A 20,064-nucleotide genomic window follows, 5' to 3' on the forward strand; every position below is an offset into this window, starting at 1 on the left:
TCCTGGGTGTATCAGGATGCCAGCCCTGCAAGCAGACATGAGGAGAATCATGCACCAGAAGCGCTCTGCGTGTCGCGAGGGCAGTACCGCTTCTCTGCCCTCCCAGAGGAATGGGTCTGCTGCAACCCCCTGGCCGGAATCTGCCCTTGGACATTCTGCACAGGATGAGCACATTACTGGGCCACACCAGGAAGCAAGTCATTAGCTGTGCTTTCCCCCAAAAGCCTTTGCATCCTCCCCTCCCACCAGGACAAGCCCAGCCCCCAGGAAAAGAGAGAGGAGCAGAAGCTCTCAGAGAGCACCTGCCTGGAGCCGGTGGGGTGGCTCTCCCACCCCCCAGAAAGATGTGCTAGAGCCTCGCAAACATTCTGAGAAGCAGGCCCATCCGCCAGGCCTTCCTGACAGCTAAAAATTCCCCAGCCCCAGAGCATGTCACAACCTGCCAAGGATCGGATTGCTGTTTACAGTCCAAGATGAAGAATGGGGTTGATAAGGAATAAGACAGCGGCAATCATACCCAGAGCTTCCTTTGAGGCAAGAGCCAGGGCTCCGAGGGGCCTGGGGGTTCAGGCTGGACCTTCTGTGAGTTGTCATAAGTCCCTGTCCCATTACTTTTTCAAAAAAGACACTGGTAGCGAAATGGTGCACAAACCAGCAATGCCAAATTTTAAGCAAACTGTCAGGCACACACAGAGAGAGGCATCCAGGCAGGCAGTGGACTGCACCCCTGCACTCTTGCACAGAACGCCCCTGGGAACAGACGAAGGGGTGGACAGGCTCTGGGCCCCCTCTCTGCCCCCGCAGCAGTGGTGTTGGTGCCTGTTCAGCATGCGAAGGCTCTGCATCAGGGTCTGCTGGGAAAGGAGATTCTCCAGCTACAAGCATAGACATCCATAAATAAAACGGTGACGCACCAACACAATCCACGGTGGCAGTGTCCTGCCCAGGAGGGCCCAGCTAGGAAGGCCATGCCACCTTCCCGACATTACTAGGATGCCTCCCACGGTTTTGCTATTGTTGTTACTTTACCACCAAGTGTATGTGCAGCAAGCACACTGGAGCAGCTGCCAGAAGGACTACAGGTTTTAGACCCAGTCCTTTAAGTCCTTTTAAGGTCCAGCAGGTGGCTGAGGAGGGGCAGGTGGGCAACAGGAGCTGACACTGCAGCAGCAGGTGCTGACTGTCAGGGACATGGGCCAGGCCCTGTGTGCTCTAAGTGCCCAGGGGAGAGAGGGACAGGGAGCTGGGTGACCCCCAGAGGCTTCCCAGAGGCAGTGGGGCTGGAGCAGAGCCTGCCAGACAGGAAGTCATTAGGAAAGCAGAGAATCAAGTGGAAAAGGGATGGCGGGAGCGGATGGTATCTAGGACAGAAGTTAAGGCCAAGAAGATCAAGTGTCTGGGGAGCAATGGGCAGAGGCCTGGAGCAGAAGGCTCCTCGTGGAGTGTGGAGGTGCGGGAGGGCAGGGGGAATCATTTTCAGTCCAGGGCTCGCTTCGGCAGCACATACACTAAAACTGGAACGCTATCGAGAGGATGAGCATGGTCCCTGCGCAAGGATGACACACGCAACATCACAAAGGGGCCCATATTTCCGAGACACTGCCTCCCACCTGCCAGAATGGCCATCATCAATAAATCAACGAACAACACATGCTGGCAAGGGTGTGGGGAACAGGGAGCCCTCGTGCACTGCTGGGGGGAATGGGGACTGGCACACCCCTGTGGGAAGCAGTGTGGAGTGCCTTCAAAACATTAGAATTGGAACCACCTTATAACTCCGCAGTTCCACCTGTGGGAATTTATCCAGAGAAACCCGAAACACGAACCGGAAAGAATACACGCACCCCTCTGTTCACAGCAGCACTATTTACAACAGCCAAGATCTAGAAACAGCTCATGTCCCCTTCAGTAGATGAGTAGATAAAAAAGCTGTGGTACATTTACACAATGGAATACTAATTAGCTGAAAAAAGAAGGAAATCTTACTTCTGTGACAGCGTGGATCCGCCTGGAGAATATTATGCTAAATGAAATAAGCCAGTCAAAGAAAGACAAATACTGTATGATCTCATTTGAATGTGGAATCTAACGAACAAAATAAACGGATGGACAAAATAGAAACAGAGGCGTGGACACATGCAACAGACTGACAGCCGTCAGAGGGGAGGGGAGTTGGGAGAGTAGATGAAAGAAGGTGAGGGGTTAGCCAAAGAACACACGTGCATAACAGAGACGCAGACGACGGTGTACGGTGTGGTGCTGGCCGGTGCTGGCCGGAGGCGAGGTGGGTGAGAGGACAGGTGGAGCGGGGCAAAGGCAGGGAAACAGGGATGGGGAGCGGCTCGGCTTGGGGCGACGGGCACGCGGTGCAGTGTGCAGACGCTGTTTTGCTGAGCTGTACACTTGAAACCTGTATGGTTTTGTGAACCAATGTCATTTCAATAAATTCAATAAAAATGATCATTTAAAATAACGAAATACACAAAAACTGTTGGTGATGTCTTATCCACAGGCCTATCCCAAGTGTTAATTGAAATAAGATGCATATTCATTGGAGTTATAATTTAGTTCATCTTTCCACTATTCCAAGTACAGAGCAATCATACTCTAAATAGCCGGTTGAATTTCATAGATAATAAAAGTCTTTTATTAAAAAAAAGAAAAGAGTCGTTTTCAGTCTATTCAGAGATTCACGTGGCCAAAGGGAACCCAAAAGCACAAAAGCAGGGCCGCTGTGACCTGAATGGGTGACAGAGGTTGGTCTGTGTCATTCCTCAGTTCCCCACTGACGTCCACCTGTGTGGAGAGACAAGACGGGTGGCGAAAAAGGGAGAGGGAAATAATCGGGGCTGAAAGCGAGCGCTTGCAGCGGGAGTCTCACTGACGACAAAGTTCCGTCTGTCACTTTCCATCCTCCAGTCCCAGTCCCCACCCCCAGACACAGCCCGAGGCAGAAACTGAAGGCAGAAGCCCAGAGCAGAGGAGAACAGATGGGGGTGTGGGCCGGGCCATCCATGGCCCCAGGAGCACACAGGCAGAGCGGGGGGAGGGAGGGGCCCCCCTGCGCTGAGTCGGGGGCCCCCTCCCCTTGCCCTGACCCAGGCCCTCGGAGGCGCTGGCCCTGCCAGCTGGCCGTTCTCATGGAGACACAGAGCCCAGTCAAACCATCACTGAACTGGCAAGTCAAGCAGAGAATGTCCTCAGCTCCCTTGGAGCCTGAGTCATGGAGACACTGGCCACGAGCAAGAATGTAGGAAGACACCCACAGAGACCGCTCACCTTACCCAGACGCAAAGCATCCGTGCCTGGCAAGAGCCCCGCCTTCCCTCTGCACGCCCCTGGCCCTGGTCACATGACCCGCCCCAGACAGGTGCCCGGTGTGAGAGGACGCCCACTGTCTGCCCCAGGCCTTGCACACACAGAAGCCCTCCCATCCTGCCCCCATAACCAGGCTTAACTTGGTGAAGACGAGGATAAGGGCAAAACACAGAAAGACACCAGTTAAGTTAGAATTGTGAGTAGACAACAAATGACATCTTTGGCGCGTCTTAAATATTGCAAGAGACGTGCTTATACTACACGGAGTATTCACTCCTTATCTGAAATTCAAGTTTAACTGGGAATCCTGTGTTTTTATTTGCTACATCTGGCAACCCTAGTAGAATGAGAGGAGGCAGTGAGGGGGTGGCAGTGCGGACGGAAGAGGGGGGAGTGGGCAGGCCGCAGTTCCCTTTGTGAACGTGAACAGAGGACTCAGCCAAGCACTTCAGTTAGTTGGTAAAATGTCATGGCCTCTGAGGCGGGCAAGGGTCTGGGCGCGTCCTCCTCACGCACACCTCTTCCCAAGGTGGTCCAGCGGGACCCCACACTGGAGCAGGAACTGCCAGAAAGGGTGATAATGCAGTGACCCCACCAGCTTCGCCTTGGTATATTTATTTGAATGCTGACCATATTGATATTTAAATCACTTAATACTCAAAACACTCTACAAAATGGTATTGTCATTTCCATTGTACAGAGGTGCGGAAAGGCAAGTGGTTTGCCCAATGTCACATAACTTTAAATGACAGCTCCAGACAGTCATCCAAGACAGCCCAGACCCCAAGCCTCCAGGGTCTCGACCGCCCCTTTCCCAGGAACCCGGTAGCAACCAGCTTCCTCCAGGGACCGCCCTCAGCGCTGTGTAACGGAACTTCCTCGGTGATGGACAGGCTCCACACCGCAGATCTCCAGCACAGCAGCCACCAGCCCCACACAGCAACTGAGCTCTTGAAGTGACAGTAGCTAATGGGACTGGAAATGGAAGTCTTCATTTAATTTTTTTTTTTTAATTTCTGTCCCTTGGGGCAGGTGGAGTCCCCCAGGCCTGGGTCTGGCATTTCCTGGGTGCGGCAATGATCCCAAGGAACACAAAAGGGCTGCTCAGAGGGACAGCAGCCCTTGGAAATCATCCTCATCCACCTTTCCCCTTCTGAGGTGGCGAATCGGAGGGTCGGAGAGGCCACGGGGGCCAGAAGCCTACTATTGTTTAAGTGACGCTGCTAGCCCTGGGCAGGGAAGCCAAGGACAGCAAAGGCTAACCTCTGAGGTCCCCAGCACAGGCTCGGCGGCCCCAGAAGCCCCCCAGGCAACCAGAGCCCCACCTCAGAACACCCACTGTTGTAAAAAGGGGTGTCAAAGAAGCTGCATCCCAGAATCCAGCAGAGATTGTCTATCTATCTGATTCATGCAGGAAATTTGAGAGGCAAAGGAAAAAAATGGCAACAATAGCACAAAACCTTGCTGAGTATGCTCCCCTACTCCCCGATTACCTTGGAATTATAATTACAGCGGTCCTTAATATCTACACACCCAAGTAATTATAGCAGGCGTACGGCTTCCCACTGCAATCGGATATTAACTTTTTATGGCGCCCTCTGAGAGCAGCCCGGAGAGACGACCACAGCATCAGGGAAGCAAGGAAGCCTGGGGGTGTCCTCAGAAGGTCAGTGGCCCCAGTGACCTCCCTCAGGGGCCACCCAGCCTGGTCAACTATCCCCTGCTCCCAACCCCCAGCCCGGGTGCTGAGGCCCCACCTCCACACCTTCCTGTTTCCATTCTGTTCTGCATGAGCCCGTCCAGCAGAGGGCCGAGGGGGCTGAAATGCAGCCGGGCTCACTTGCTAAGCCCCGCACCATAGAACGGTCTGTCTTTAATGTAGAAGCTCCAGTCCCCCCAGTGCACACACTCCCCAAGGTCTGGGTGCAGCCAGACTCTCGGCTCTCAGCTGGATGGGGAGCACACTGCTCTCTTGACAGCAACTGTGGCATAAAGGAAAGACCCACGCCCCAGTCCTGGTTTTGCCAATTGCGCGAGTGACCTTGGGCCAAGTCATTTTCCCTCTCCGAGGTTCAGTCTTAGTGATAAAGTGAGAAGGAGGAAAGCTGCTCTGCCTCCCTCACAGGGACGGTACACAAATCAGGTGAGATTGTGTCTTTGGAAATATTTCTGCTCTTCACATCCCGCTTGTCAGTCGGTCTTTGCTAAGTACTTGACCAGCTCTCACTGGCAGAGGACTTTCAGAGGCTGAGCTGCCCGTCCCTCTGGCTCGCCCACCTCGCCTGGGCTTTCCCAGGTGTCCCACACCGGCCCCCTGCACGCGCCTGCAGAACTGCCCTGAACCACCACTGCTGGGGAAAATATACATTTATATGTTAATTCTTCAGACTTTGAAAGCAGTTGAGCATACATTTTCTCATTTGAACTTCCAGTCGCTTGGTGATTTGTAGGGATGGCACTACCCTCACCGTACAGAAAAGCAAACAAACTCGGAGGAGTGAAATGAATGCTGGAATTGCGCTTACACATTTGAGCTTACACTTACGCAGGAGACGCAGCGGGGAGTGGCCTTCACCCGCCCCCGCCCAGTCCTGGGATCCACGGGATCTCAGGTCTGGTGGACACTCAGACATCGAATACTTGTTGAATAACAACAACAACAACAAAAGGGAACGAGTGGATAAATGGAGGAGCATCTCGCAGACCAGGGTTCAGGCAGCAGAGGGCCCGATGTCCTCGGAGACCCACTGACCGGGTCAAGGTGAGGCCCCGCTGCCAGTGCTGCCCACCCTTTCTTCTGACTGTCACCAAAACCATGGGTGGTCCCATTTGTTTCACAGATTGGAAAACACCCTCGGAGAGGCAAAGTGAACGGCTCATTTTGAACAGTGAATTAGCGGGGGAGGGGGGTTTAGATGCAGCCCCCCCTTCCAGGGACCAGGGCAGGCTTTGGGGCACCAACCGTGCAGCCTCAGCTCAGCGGCTCACTAAAGATTTCCCAGCTCCGGGTAAATACGTGGAGTTTCCATACGTCTGAGCAGGATGAGAATCGCCCAGCAAAAATGTTGTGGACTTCCCAACAGATCGTATGAAAATCTACCCATGGGGGGCCGATGGGGAAGGCAAGGTGTGAAGTAACCCCAAACCAGAACTTGGGTAATGTATTTTCCCTGGAGGACTTGGTACAGAGATAGTTTTAATTAACTGTGCATTTCATTTAAGCTTAGCAGGCAAGTTATTGTACGTTAAATAAATAGCAGTTGGTTATTAAGAACATATTTACTTCTGACTTAACAACTACAGCAGGTTATAGACACAGATTTCCGTTAAACCACAGTCTGGTACATTTGTTTGGAATAATCAATTGTTCTTTATTCAAGATATAATAATTGCCTTAATGAATCTGGAGAAGCTCTTCTCTTGGTAATTTATGGCAAACAAATTTCCCCATTTAGTTACTATGTTTTTTTCTCTTGAAGAAGCAAGAAGTAGTGGGGAAGATAGAGATTCTACAACGCGGACCTTTGATTTAAGGAACCAACTTGGCCTGGTGTAGGTTCACTGCGGCTTCCCATCTGAGATATCTGAACACTAGACCAGGCAGGGCAACCCAGAGAACTGACTTCAAATAACAAATAATTGTTTGTTGTAACTATGCCCTATGCAGTGTTTGAGACATACGTATGCTAAACAAATATATCATGGTTTGTGTAAAATTCACCTGTGACTTGCGGGGAGAACTGCTTTGTTTGCTTGTTTTTGCTCAATGCTTCGTCCGTCACCCATAGGCCTGCTGGGAGGTGAATGGACTGAGCAACGTCACCCTCGCCCTCACTCAGTTTCCCATTTGTGAGATGCCCGAAGGGAGGGAAGGGAGCTGGACAGACTGCAGCCTTCGCCCCAGGAGCGGGCGGACTCCCCAGCTCCGCCAAGCATGGCCCACGCAGCGGTGGCCTCTACCGCCTGTCCCCTGCCTCGGTCTCCTGCTCCATCTGCACTGTGGCTCACAGACTCCATGATCACACAGCCACGAGGCCATCCCACATCTAACAAATGAGGAAACTGAGGCCCGGGGAGCAAAGTGACTTGAGGAGGGTCACAGAGCCAGTTAGTTGGTGGCAGAGCTTGGCTTTACGGTCATCATCCTGCATCATCATTACCACTATGATGATTAACTGGTATTTATTGAGTATTGATTATGTATCAGGCCCTTTGCTCAGAAAAACCTCACAATAACCCTACGGGAAAGATATTTTATTACTTCTCATTTCAATAGCTGAGGTCACAGTCTCAAGCCAGATCCATGAATTCTCTCTAGGACACCCCATTATCTTTTCCTCTTTCACTTGTAATCTCTCTTTCCACCTCTTCTATCCTCATCTATAATATCAAGCACTTATTAGAGCCCAGCACTGAGCCAGGCACTCTGGTGGACAGGCGGGAAATAAGACAAATGAGGAAGAAGAGGTAGCAGTGCCCAGGGGAGGCAGCACAGAGCATGGGGACCCGCTGCCTAGGCACCGTGGAGCTTTTCTACGCCTTCCTTCCCAAATCTGTAAAACGGTTGACACTAATGCCTATCAGCAGTGCCTGGCTATGGTAAGCTGTAAGCACTGCGTCATTATGTATTCTCACTTCTAGTGAAACAAGGTGTTGAAAACCTGAGAACTGAGCACATAGCAGAGCTGCAGGGCCAGAGATCAGGGTTGGCCACGCCTCACAGAAAGCAAGCGACTTCCCTGCCGTTGTTTCTCTTGAGGTCGCTGGGGAAATGGTCCAGCTCAGCATGAGATACTCACACATATTTTTTTTTGTTGTTGTTAAACCTCAGTCCCATGTCAACCATAACTAGGACAATCAAGTTCCAAGATTTTTAAAACAATTCTACTTTTAAGTGTTTGCTTACCTCATGCACATAAATCATGGAAAGCTATTAGAAAGTCCAGCCTGTACGAACCCAGATGACTTCTTCCAAGCTGTTTCCCCGACTATAAGAACCTTCCAAGCTGCTATCAGACAGGCTCCCCACAACACCACCTCCACCACGTTAGACGACATAGTGGCCACACACATGTGCAACCATACTGTAATCTCATGTTAGGTCTGACATTAAATTGTAGTTACTAAAATAAACGGCCTGGTATATGTTTACTCCCTTAGTTAATTACACCAGTCATTGTTCCAAAAGTATTGAAAGGTAGATTTTAGACATACACAAAGTATAAGGTATATGTTATTGGCTATCAAAAAATAATTTGAGCTTCCAAATGCATAGTTAGAAATAAGCAGGAAATCTTAAGACCAATAACCAGAGGGAAAAATTAAAACTAAAACAAAACTATTGAACAAGTAAACTATCCAAAAATTTCCATGACTACAAGGCTTTAGCAGCAGAATCTATTAGTCTTTTAAGGAATAAATAATTTCCATGTTATAAAAATTGATCCAGAACATAGGCAAAGACTAAAAGCTGTGTCATTTTATGAAGTCAACTTATGTTTTATACCAAAAATGAAAAAGATGGACCAAAATAGGAAACTATAAACTAATTTCATTTATAAATATAGATACTAAATCCCTATTGAGAATACTAGCATATGGTATTAAATAGTAAATTAAAAGAATGATCAACTATTACCAAGAATGATTTATCTAGGGAGGTCAGGACAGGTTATGAATAGAAAGTCTATTAATATGAAATATCACATTAGTAGCTTCAATTAGGAAAGCTTAAAATAATCTCAATGGCTGCCCAAAAGTTATTTAATAACATTTTTGGTAAAAAGTATTTAATACAAATAAAGCCTATCAAGCTTTAACTAATTGCCTAAGGAGGGTGTATCAGTTATCTATTGCCACAATAATGCTATGTAACAAGTCATCCCAAAACTCAGTGCTATTAAACAGTTGGAAATTATTTAGTTCATAGATCTGATGTCCAGCTGCGGTGTTCTTCTGGTCTTGCCTGGGCTCACTTCCATAAAAAGAATTGACTGTTTTTTGAGTATTTCAGTGTGGTTTCAACTAAGAGGACTGGTGTAACTCAGCTCTAACTCCACCTGTCTGATCCTCCAACAGGGACCCCCAGGTATTTGTTTTTCATGGATATGGAAGATGCTACTGTGATCACTCCACTTTTAGAACTGGTGGGCTTACATTTGCTAACATTCCATTGGCCAAACCATATAGTGTAGTTCAAGGTCACAGTGGAAGAACACTCCAGAGTTACAGGCTAAGGGCATAGTTGCAGGGAGGAGTGAAGAATCGGGGTCATTCGTCAGCCTGCAGCATTAGGCTTCCCAGAATATCAGCTCCAATAAATATTAATAGATTGCACATTAAAAATGTTTATGTTTACGTAAAAATTATTCCATGATCAAGTAAGCTTGCGATGTGCTTGGTGGAGTGCTTATTAGCAATGTGCTACAGGCTTCTTTACAATAAGACCCCTCAAGCTCATGTGAATGTCACGAGAATTTTCGAGGGACGGCGATAGCCTTTCCCAAACAAGTGTGAACACAGAACGCTTTTGTTTTTCACAGAGCATCTGGAGGCTCAAGTGCTTCTAAAACACACTTTGGGAAAAGAAGATAAAAATTTTAAGTGGCATTCACATAACAAAACAAAAACCAAAGCAACACACACCATAATACTCCCAGAAATAATCCCAATAATAAATGTGCAGGATTTATATAAAGAAGACAACAAAACTTCACTGAGAGATATAAAATAAAGATTTAATCAACGGAGACACACCATTTTCCTCAAAGAGAAGAATCAATATTATAAAGAAGGCAATTCTTTCTAAATTGATTTATAGATTTAACATAACCTCAATAAAAATCTCCCTGAAATAATAGTAACCAAGTGTTGGCAAGAATACAGTGGGAACAGGGATTTCCATATGTTGCTGATGAGAGTTTAAACTGGTGCAACCTTTTTAAAAAGCAATTTAAAGCCTTAAAAACATTCATACCTATTGACCCAGATCTAGAAATATACCCTAAGGAAATGATCAAATGTGAACAAAAACGTATTTGCACAGATTTTCATTACCAGACTGTTTAAAGGAAACAAAATATTGACAATAACACAAATGCCCAACAATAGGGGAACCCCTAAATAGATTTTCAGGTTCTTATATCAATGAAAATTACACAAGATTAAAACTCATAATTTAAAAATCTAATCAGATGTGAAAATGCCTACCAGGTAACTCATTGGGAGGGAAAACAGGATACTGAGTTGTATTGCAACATGATCCCAACTATAATACCCATCTATATTCGCAAAGGATGAAAACTATAAGGAAACAAAATGGTACTATTTCCAGACTTCATTTATTTGAATTTTCTATGTTTCCTAATTTGTATATAATAAACATGTAGTATACTTATAGGTTTTAAACTATGCCAATAAATATTATAAGGATATGAAATATTTTAAAGATCGTATTAAAACAATAAGTAAGATCAGCTAAGACAATGTTGAAAAGAAAAAGTATTGGGGAGCGGGAGGTGTGCACCAAAGGCAGGGCTCAGCCTACTAACTAGAAAATAAATGATGAAATACGGTGGTAATGATAGTTCAAGAGTTGACTTCACATACCAATCAGCAAAAGTCCGCCAAACAGGCTATAAATATATAAAAGTATCATTACCTATAGGAAGCACTATTCCATAAATGGATTTAGGAAAATACCCAACAAAGCTAAAGTAAATTTTAAAGGGCTTGAAGAGCTGGTGGTCTAGTTTCATTCTTTTGCATGTACCTGTCCAATTTTCCCAACACCGTATATTGAAGAGACTGTCTTTCTTCCATTGTATGCTCCTGCCTCCTTTGTCAAGTATGACTTGACCATAGAGCTGTGGGTTGATTTCTGGGCTCTCTGCTCTGTCTCACTGATCTACATGCCTGTTCTTGTGCCAGCACCAGGCTGGCCAGCTTACGCCATACACAAGAAGAAACTCAAAATTGGTAGAAGACTTAGATGTAAGTCATGAAAACATAAAAATCCTAGAAGAAAACATAGGCAGTAAAACCTCAGACGTCCCTTATAACAATATTTTTGCTAATATTTTTCCTCAGGCAAGAGAAATAAAAGAAAAAATAAACAAATGGGACTACATCAAACTAAAATTTTCTGCACAACAAAAGAAACCATGAACAAAATGAAAAGGTAACCCACTGAATGGGAAAACATATTTGCCAATGATACATCCGACAAGGGGTTAATTTTAAAAATATATAAACAACTTATACAACTCAGCACAGGGAGACAAACAATCCAATTAAAAAATGGACAAAGGATTTAAATAGACACTTCTCCTATCTGACACTAATAATCAGAGAAAGGCCAATTAAAACCACAATGAGATAGCACCTCACACCTGCCAGAATAGCTGCCATCAATAAATCAACGAACGGCAAGTGTGGCGAAAAGGGAACCCTCGTGCACTGTCAGTGGGAACGCAGACTGGTGCAGCCCCTGCGGAAGACAGTATGGAGTTTCCTCAAAAAGTTAAAAGTGGAACTGCCTTATGACCCAGCAGTTCCACTGCGGTAATATAACCTAGGAATCCCAAAACACTAATTCAAAAGAATATATGCACCCCTATGTTCATAGCAGTGTTATTTATAACAGCCAAGATCTGGAAACAGCCCAAGTGTCCATGAGTGAATGAGTGGATAAAAAAGCTGTGGTACATTTACACAGTGGAATACTACTTGGCCATAAAAAAGGAGGAACAAGCTTACCTTTTGTGACAGCATGGACGGACCTGGAGAGCATTATGCGAAGTGAAATAAGCCAGTCAGGGAAAGAAAGATACCATATGATCTCCCTTATATGTGGAATTTAATGAACAAAGTGAACTGATGAACAAAATATAATCAGATGCATGTGCCCACGGAATAGACTGACAGCTTTTAGAGAGGAGGAGGGTACTGAGTGAGAGAAGGTGAGGAGATCAGCCAAAGAACAAATATGCATAACCCGCAGACACAGACAACAGGGTGGTGAAGGCCAGAGGGGAGGCTCCCTGGGGAATGGGTGGAGGAGGGCAAAGTGGGGGCATCTGGGGCCATCTGTAATAGTGTCGACGATAAAAAAAAGGAAATACAAAATAAAAGGCTTAAAGAGTTAAACTTAAAAGAACGAGGCTATTCGAATATAGACTAACAATATAGGTGACCAACTGAACTTTAGAAAGGGTAAAAATGTTAAAGCATGATCCATGGAATAAATCATCACGGGAAAGAGTGACTGGTTTTATTATTTAATAATTAAAAGATTCTAAGTTTCAAGATGATCAAATAGGAAATTAGAAAGCATCAAAACCTGGGGAAGACATATGCATGAAAGAGAAGTGACAGAGGTTACACACGAAGGACGCGGACAGGTCCTCCAGGACGGAAGCTCGTTCGGGCAGGGCCGGCGCGCGAGGAAGCGGCGGGGCGCGGGGCGGGACGGGGCGCGGGGCGGGGCCGCGGGGACGGCTCCGCCTCTGCTGAGCAACCTCCCCAGCCCTCGTCCCCCTCACCTGTCAGGCTGAGCGTAACCACCCAGAAGAGCCGTTTGCGAGGATTAAATGAGGTGAAGGGTATAAATTACACATCTAGTAATTAATGAGCCCTCAATAAATGTCCACTAGGAGCACTTTTATTCATTCAACAAACGTCTATCTGATATTTATGATGATATTGTGCTGGGCACGAGGGATAAAAAGGGACAAAAGAGAAAGGAGTTTACATACATCGACAGACACCTCAACTGGCAAGGCTCGTGGAATGTGACGGTTCAATGGGGCGGCGACAGGGTGACAGGGAGCCAAGAAGCCTGTCCAGCCTGGTCTCCAGGGGCCCTGGGAGGTTCCTGGAGGGGGTGGTTTTAAGTGGAGCTCTGAAGGATGACACGTTAGACAGGCGAAGGGAAGGGAAGGGAAGGGAAGGGCGGCTGAGGGAGAGGGGGCCGCCCGTGTAAACTCTTGAAGTGCCGGAGTGATGCTTAACCCGCGGACGTGGCCGCCATTGCAGGAGGACACGCCTGAAGGCGGGGACTCGAGAGAGGAGGTCAGAGGAGGAAGCAGCGTCTCCCGGTGCTGGGTAGGGAGCGCGGGCTTCCCATCAAGGGTGGCAAGAAGCCCCGACAGGGTTTTCGGTAGGGCCGTGCCGTGCCCAGATGGACTCCTTGCAATGCTCGCGCTGCTTGCTGCGTGGACAGTGGGTGAGACAGGGCCGCGGCCAAAGGCGGGGCGTCCAGGGAGGAGCCGACGCGCGGATTGCCGGGGAAACCGCGGAGGCTGAGCCGGGACAGAGGCGGTGAGGGTGAAGCAATGCAGGCAGGTCTGAGGGATGTTTAGAAATACAGTAAACAGATGTCACCGACTGCGTATAACAAACGAGTGGCAGGGATTTGTTAAGACTGGCACTCAGAAATTTCAAAGCTTTTAGGACAAAAAAATGGGAAAGATTAGAAAGAGACATTTCAGAAAAAAATACACACGGGAGGGAATTACATGAAGAAGGAAGGAAGGGAGGGAGGGAGGGAAGTAACAAGTGTTGGCAAGAATATGGAGAAGCCGGAACATTTGTGCATTGTTGGTGAGAATGTAAAATGGTGCAGCCACGGTGGAAAAGAGTATGGAAACTCAAAAAACTAAAACCAGAACTACCATATAATCTAGCAATTCGACTTCTAGGGATATTCCCAAAATCATCGAAAGCAGGGCCTCGAAAAGATAGTTGCGCTCCCTGTTCCCAGCAGCCCTGTTCACAAGGTGGGAGCATCCCAGGTGCCCATCAGCAGATGAAGAGCAGAACAGACCTAAAAGGGAAGGACATTCTGACACATGCGACAACATGGATGAACCTTGAAGGCTTTGTGCTCAGTGAAATAAGCAAGTCACGAAGAATCGAATACTCCATGATGCCACTGATACGGGGCACCCAAAGGTGTCAAATTCATGGAGACGGGAAGTAGAATGGTGCCTGCCTGGTCTGGGAGAGAGGGAATGGGGGATTAGTGTTTAGTGGGGGCAGAGTTTTGGTTTTGCAAGATGAAAGGGTTGTAGAGATTGGTTGCAGAACAATGTGAATGTACTTAACACGACTGAACTGTAACTTTAAAAAAATGGCTGAGACAGTAAATTTTGCATTGTATGAATTTTACCTCAATTGAAAAAGAAATGAAAAAGCTCTGTTCGCTCTGGTCAGCTCTGTCCTCTAGCTTCCGACTGCTCGCGCCTTTGCCCCTGCGCGGTGGTGTAAGGCTCCTCGGTCGGTCGGCGCCCTCCCGTTGCTTCCGGTGCAGACAGTTCAGCCCGTGCAGGTGGACTGTCTTCTGTGCGGATGCAGCTCTCCCGCTGCCTGTCAACGTTCTGGTTTGGAGCGTCTGTAATTCACAGGCCAGACACTAGGGGCTTCACGAAGGGCACTCGTGCAGGGTCAGGAAACTCGCCCCGAGCCCAGGAAGACCCCAAGGCATCCTCCCCTTTGGCTAAATCGAAGGCGCTGTCCTTTTCTTTAACTGGGAAGGACCTTTGATTACGCTTTCCCCTGTGCCCTCACAAAGTCATCAGCTCAGACAAATGCACTGGCAGCGACTGCCCAGCCAAATGGGATGATCTCACTCCAGACTCAAGCTCATTAGGGCCTTTCCCAGGCTCTCAAGTCCAGCCGAAGGTGGGGGGTCTCTACTGAAGAATTTCTCATTCTCCGGCTGCCCTTAAAACTCTCCTTTCAAGTGGAGTCGAGGAGCTCCCTGGGCTGGGAGCCTCTGCCCTGGCCTTGACAAGGGGGCACGGGGCAGTGGGAGGGGGAGGCCGAAAGCGGGCTCAGGAGGAAAGGACAGTCTTCTTTTTATAGCCTGCGTCACCAGGAGCAAGTTGTTCATGAAGACCTGAGGTCGCTGGACCTTGGGGTTACAAATAGAAGAGTCTTCCTCCTGCTCTGGGTAGCAACCACAGCGGTGGTCCACCCCTGGGTGCTTGAGTATCAGGGTAATAATGACAGGAAAGGGCAGGGTGGGGGGAGTGAGAGAATAAGAACAGGGAGGGGGCGAAAGAGAGGGACAGACAGGGCGAGTTGGCTCTGGAAATAATCTGGCCATTTAAAGGGCTCTGCACCCCCACCCCCCATCAGGCTCTCGCTGGGAGTTGCCTAAATGGCTGTGACAATGGCAGATGAGAAGCATTTGGGCTGTTCAGTCCACAGCCTCTCTGGCCAGGCCGACTCCAGATGTTTAAGGCAGATGTGCACCAGGGCATCCTTGTCAGCAGGAGCCCTGACTGCCTGGTGTCACCTCTCCCCGTTCTATGCCCTGACATTTGAAATTCAGCCAGAGGCAGGCTTTGTAGGTCACTTAGATTCTGTATTTTTAGACTCAATATCAAAAAATAGCTCATTTTTCTCTCATGAAAGCTTCTCACCTGTCATCCCTGCACTCACGGTGGGTGGCACCGTCACGTGGTGCAGAAGGGAGAGAACAGGGTCCGGGATCAGGTCGGAGCCCTGGGTCCCTTAGCAGAAGTGTCGGCTATAAAGCCTATAGCCCGTTGCTCCGTTTCTTTGAAGACATAGTGTGTGCATATGTCTTCATATTGGTTAATAACTACCTCAAAGGGTATTGTAGCCATCAAATGAAACACTCTATAAATAAACTCCCCAGTGCCACACAGTTGTTCCCCACATGAGAGGTCAATACACGTGGTCCTCAGGCCACATCCAGCACACGCCGCATCGTGATTGGAAGCCCTCCAAATGTCACTAAACTGGGGCACGCGCTCCCGAGAGTCCACTTCCCCATAGCATCTTACACCCAGTCCACTTCCCCCACCCCTGCTACCAGCTCTGAATGAGACCGTGCCATGAAGCTTGGCAGATGAGCAGCGTTCAGGGGGCAGAGGGGCCTTAAGCCCACCCAGGGAGAATATCTCCATCCGGGGCGGCCTCTGGCTCAGCAGGCTAACGACAGGGGTGTAGCACAGCACAGGGGCTACTTAGGACTTTGCAATGACAGAGAAAGTGGCCTGAAGACTGGAACACTCGTCAATATTTCTATAAGGACAATGTGCTACATACACAGTATCACTGCAATGAGAGGTTCTTTGGTCTATACACAACTGGCACTAAAATAAACATATTGACACTAGAAAGCCCAGAAACAGAACTTAACATCCATGGGAAGTCAGTGTCTAATGAAGGCAGCATTTCTGGCCAGCGAGGAGATGATGGGTTTATTTCATAAATGGAGTTAGGGTAATTTATTAGCTGTAAAAATACAGCTGCTTTACATTGTACTTTTCATACTATAAACCAATATAAACTCCAAATGGATAAAAGCACGAATTTTTTATTTTAAAATAAACTAGAAGAAAATTTAAGTGAATATTTATCTGCTCTTAAGTATAAAAGGTATTTCTAAGCATAAAAATAAAGGGAGAAACTATAAAGGAAAAAAATCATAAGCCTGACTACATAAACACTAAATGTTTCTCAAGATTGAAAGATATCACAAACAAAATTAAGAGGAAACAACAAGCTAAAAAGTCAGCCAGGGGCTAGGGATAGGGTACGGGACAAGAGGCCGGGCATCGCTCCCCGCCCAGAGCTTTTGCAGCAGCGGGCGAGACAGGTGTCAAGACCAGGGCCACCGCCAAGTGAACAGTTATGAAGAGCAGTGAGTCCCTCTGAAGCCAAAGAGTGGGGAGGCCCACGGGGAAGACCCGAAGGCAGATGGAGCCATCAAGGAAGGTCTCTGTGCGAAGTGTGAGGCCTGGCTCCTGCCCCGTGAGCTCCCCCCCTGAAGCTCACCACGCAGACACATTCCCAGCCAGTCCCCCCCAACACCCTTTAGCGTGGAGGCGCATACATGTACAGTAACTTCGGCTGGCGCAGTCACCGAGTGTCTGCTGTATCACCCCAATGGAGACACTACGCATTTCAAACCCCAACTTTCAGACCATTGCCTAAATCTCCGCTTAATTTATTTGGACCTGCCAAATACTCTATTAGCTTCGTTTTTTTTTTAGAGAAGTCTTTCCCCGAGCTTCCTGAGCTACTCCAGTGGGAGCTGCTTGCCCTCGGTGTATCCTGGGGCCTTACTCCGCCTCCATCCAGGATTCCTGTGCCTACCTGCTGTGCACGAACCCCGTTTCCTGAAGTCATGCTTTTCTCTCCCTTTCCTAGCTTCCTCGTGGTGGAGCACAGCTTCCAATAGCTTCCCAAGAAACGGTGCCTTGGAAGTAAATACCTTCTGACATTTCATGTCTGCCAATGTCTTTATTTCATTCATACCCACAGTTGATTGTGTGAATGAACATAGCATTCCAGGGTAAAAATCATTCTGCGCCAAATTTTGAGCAGTCTTAACTTCTGGTGTTGCTGTTGAGAAGTCAGTTTTATTCTGATTGCTTATCCTTTGCATGTGCGCTAACATTTATCCTGCCTGGAAACACGGAGGATCTTCTGTTAGTCCCAGGACTGTAAAATTTCTCAACGGTGTATATACCATGGTGTGGGTGCTTTACTGTTCGTTGTTTAAGTATTTGTTGGCTCTTTAAATCTGGAAACATATATCTTCAACTATGGGACATTCCTTAAATTGTTTCTTTGATGATTTTATCAGTTCTACTTCCTCTGTCTATTCTTTTTGGAACTGTTATTCAGATATTGGTCTTCCAGAAAAAAGTCCTCGAATTTTCAAATTTTCTTCACTCCTATTTTCCATCTCTTTCACTTCCAGCTCCGCTTTCTCTGAGAATTCCTCAGCGTTATCTCCCAACCGTTCTGTTAAGTTTTTATTTTTTGCCATTGCAGTTTTTACTTCTCAACAATCTTATCCTCCAAATGCTCCTTTTGAAAATATCATGTTCTTGTTTCAGGACCGCAAAATACTCTTTTCTTTCTCTAAAGACATTACGGATGGTTTTAATTTCGCGTCTGTGCTCTCTGCGTAGGCCGTTCCATCACGTTGCCTTTTTCTATTTCTTCACTCTGGTGTCTATTTTTCCTTTGGAGGTTTTCCTCAGATCTCCGGTTCTCCTTCAGATGCCTGATCATCGAAGACTGGGCGCCTAAGAGCACTGAGGGCAGGGATGGGCCTGCTTGGCAGGCGCTGTCACACTCGGGTAACCTGGCTGGCCTGGTTCATTGGGAAACTCCGACTCAGCAAATTTGTATCATTCTTCTTGAATGGATCAGATCTTTAGAAAAGGCTTTTCTGGCTTCTTGCTTGAAAGATAAAGTTACAGCTGTCAGTGTACTCGAGCCAAAAGGGGAGGCAAACCAGGAGGAGGGGTCTCATCTGATCCTCCTGTTCTTACACGTGCCCACACCATCGGTTGTGTGGGGGCTTCCCAAATCCAAAGATCTTCTGCTTTATCCTCCTAGGAAGTTTCTTCCTAGGAAGTAACCCTCTGGTCTTCTCCAGGGGTGGAGCACTGGACAGAGTAGGAGAGGGAATCTGAGGATCTAAATTTTTGTAAGGAAACCTTAACCAATCCTCTTGATATCAGAGCCCCTCTTTACTCCTGGTTCAAGGCATGCCTGTTGTAGCCAATTCTTGAGCTGTTTGAGGATCTGTAAAAGTAAATCTGGCCCTGGTCATCATGGCTTAGTTGGTTGGAGCATAATCCCATAGGCCGAAAGTTTACACGTTGGATTCCCGGTCAGAGCACAAACCCAGGTAATGGGTTCAATCGCTGGCCGAGGAGTATACAAGAGGCAACCATCCACCACCCCCACCTCTCTCTCTCTCTCTCTTTCTCTCAGTAATGAAAGGTGCCCTTGGTGAGAACAAAAGAGAAAAAAAGTAAATTTGGTTGCCTTTCTATTTTTTCTCACTGCCTCTGGAAGATTCTGTTTCCTTGGATCTGCTCATTGATTACTCCTCCACAGACTTTCCACCTTCAAAGTTCTGTTGCTGTTATTTCCTCACTTCATTTCACTTTGCTTTTGGGTTTATGCTTTTTGAAAAATCCCTTTACAAATAATTCAATAGAGTTTCAGAAGGAGTCCAAAGTAGATGCATGCGTTTAATTTTCCATTGTTATCCTCTAGTTCTTGTTTACATAACTCAGAGAAAATTGCATTTAAGTATTCTTGGTGATACCAAAGCTAAAAGAAGAAGAGATGAGCAAAGGGAGTGTGTAATGGAACCAGTCTCATGCACCTGTCTGAACCACCTGTCTCCAGGGATGGGTGGTCCAGCCAATAGGAAGCTGCTAAGGAACGTCTGTGTACCCCCCGTACAGTACTCTGACGGGCGCTGCCAGTGACTTCTCTGCGAATCCTATTCCTAAACTTCCACTCAGCACCAGCCCTTTGTGACTAACGCCTTTCTTTCAACGTGTTAATATTTCCCATTGAGTAATAGACAAGTCTGACTGACCTGGGAGGCGACATTACTAAATGTATGACATTCATATGACATTACTAAAACTGTCATGCGTTGATGCTATGTGTGACACACAGGGGGCAAACTAATTTCCAAGATGTTTCATGAAGACATTTTTTTTTAGAGATAAATGAAACACCATCTTCTCTAGTCTATATATCCACAGATGTGGTTAAATATAAATCCAAAATACCATGCCAGCAGGTTTTAAAGGTAACCTGTATACCTGAAAGGAAAGGTAAATATTCAGACCTCCAGCCTGAGGTAGATACACTTTGCCTCCTCACACGACCAAAAGAAGGACAACAACAAATTTAAAAACAAAAAACAGAACTGCCAGAAAATCAAAC

The 20,064-nt window shown here is 47.2% G+C and overlaps 1 non-coding gene across 1 annotated transcript; it reads left to right on the forward strand.

Annotated features, from left to right (window-relative positions):
• The first annotated feature begins 1,484 nt into the window (after positions 1-1,484).
• LOC129075035 (U6 spliceosomal RNA) lies at positions 1,485-1,591 on the forward strand. The gene has a single exon (XR_008529605.1). It is a non-coding gene; the product is annotated as a U6 spliceosomal RNA (small nuclear RNA).
• Positions 1,592-20,064: the final 18,473 nt, after the last annotated feature.

This window comes from Pteronotus mesoamericanus, unplaced genomic scaffold (genome assembly GCF_021234165.1).
Source record: "Pteronotus mesoamericanus isolate MK-2021 breed Mesoamerican mustached bat unplaced genomic scaffold, CSHL_Meso_final contig_502, whole genome shotgun sequence".
NCBI classification, from domain to species: domain Eukaryota; kingdom Metazoa; phylum Chordata; class Mammalia; order Chiroptera; family Mormoopidae; genus Pteronotus; species Pteronotus mesoamericanus.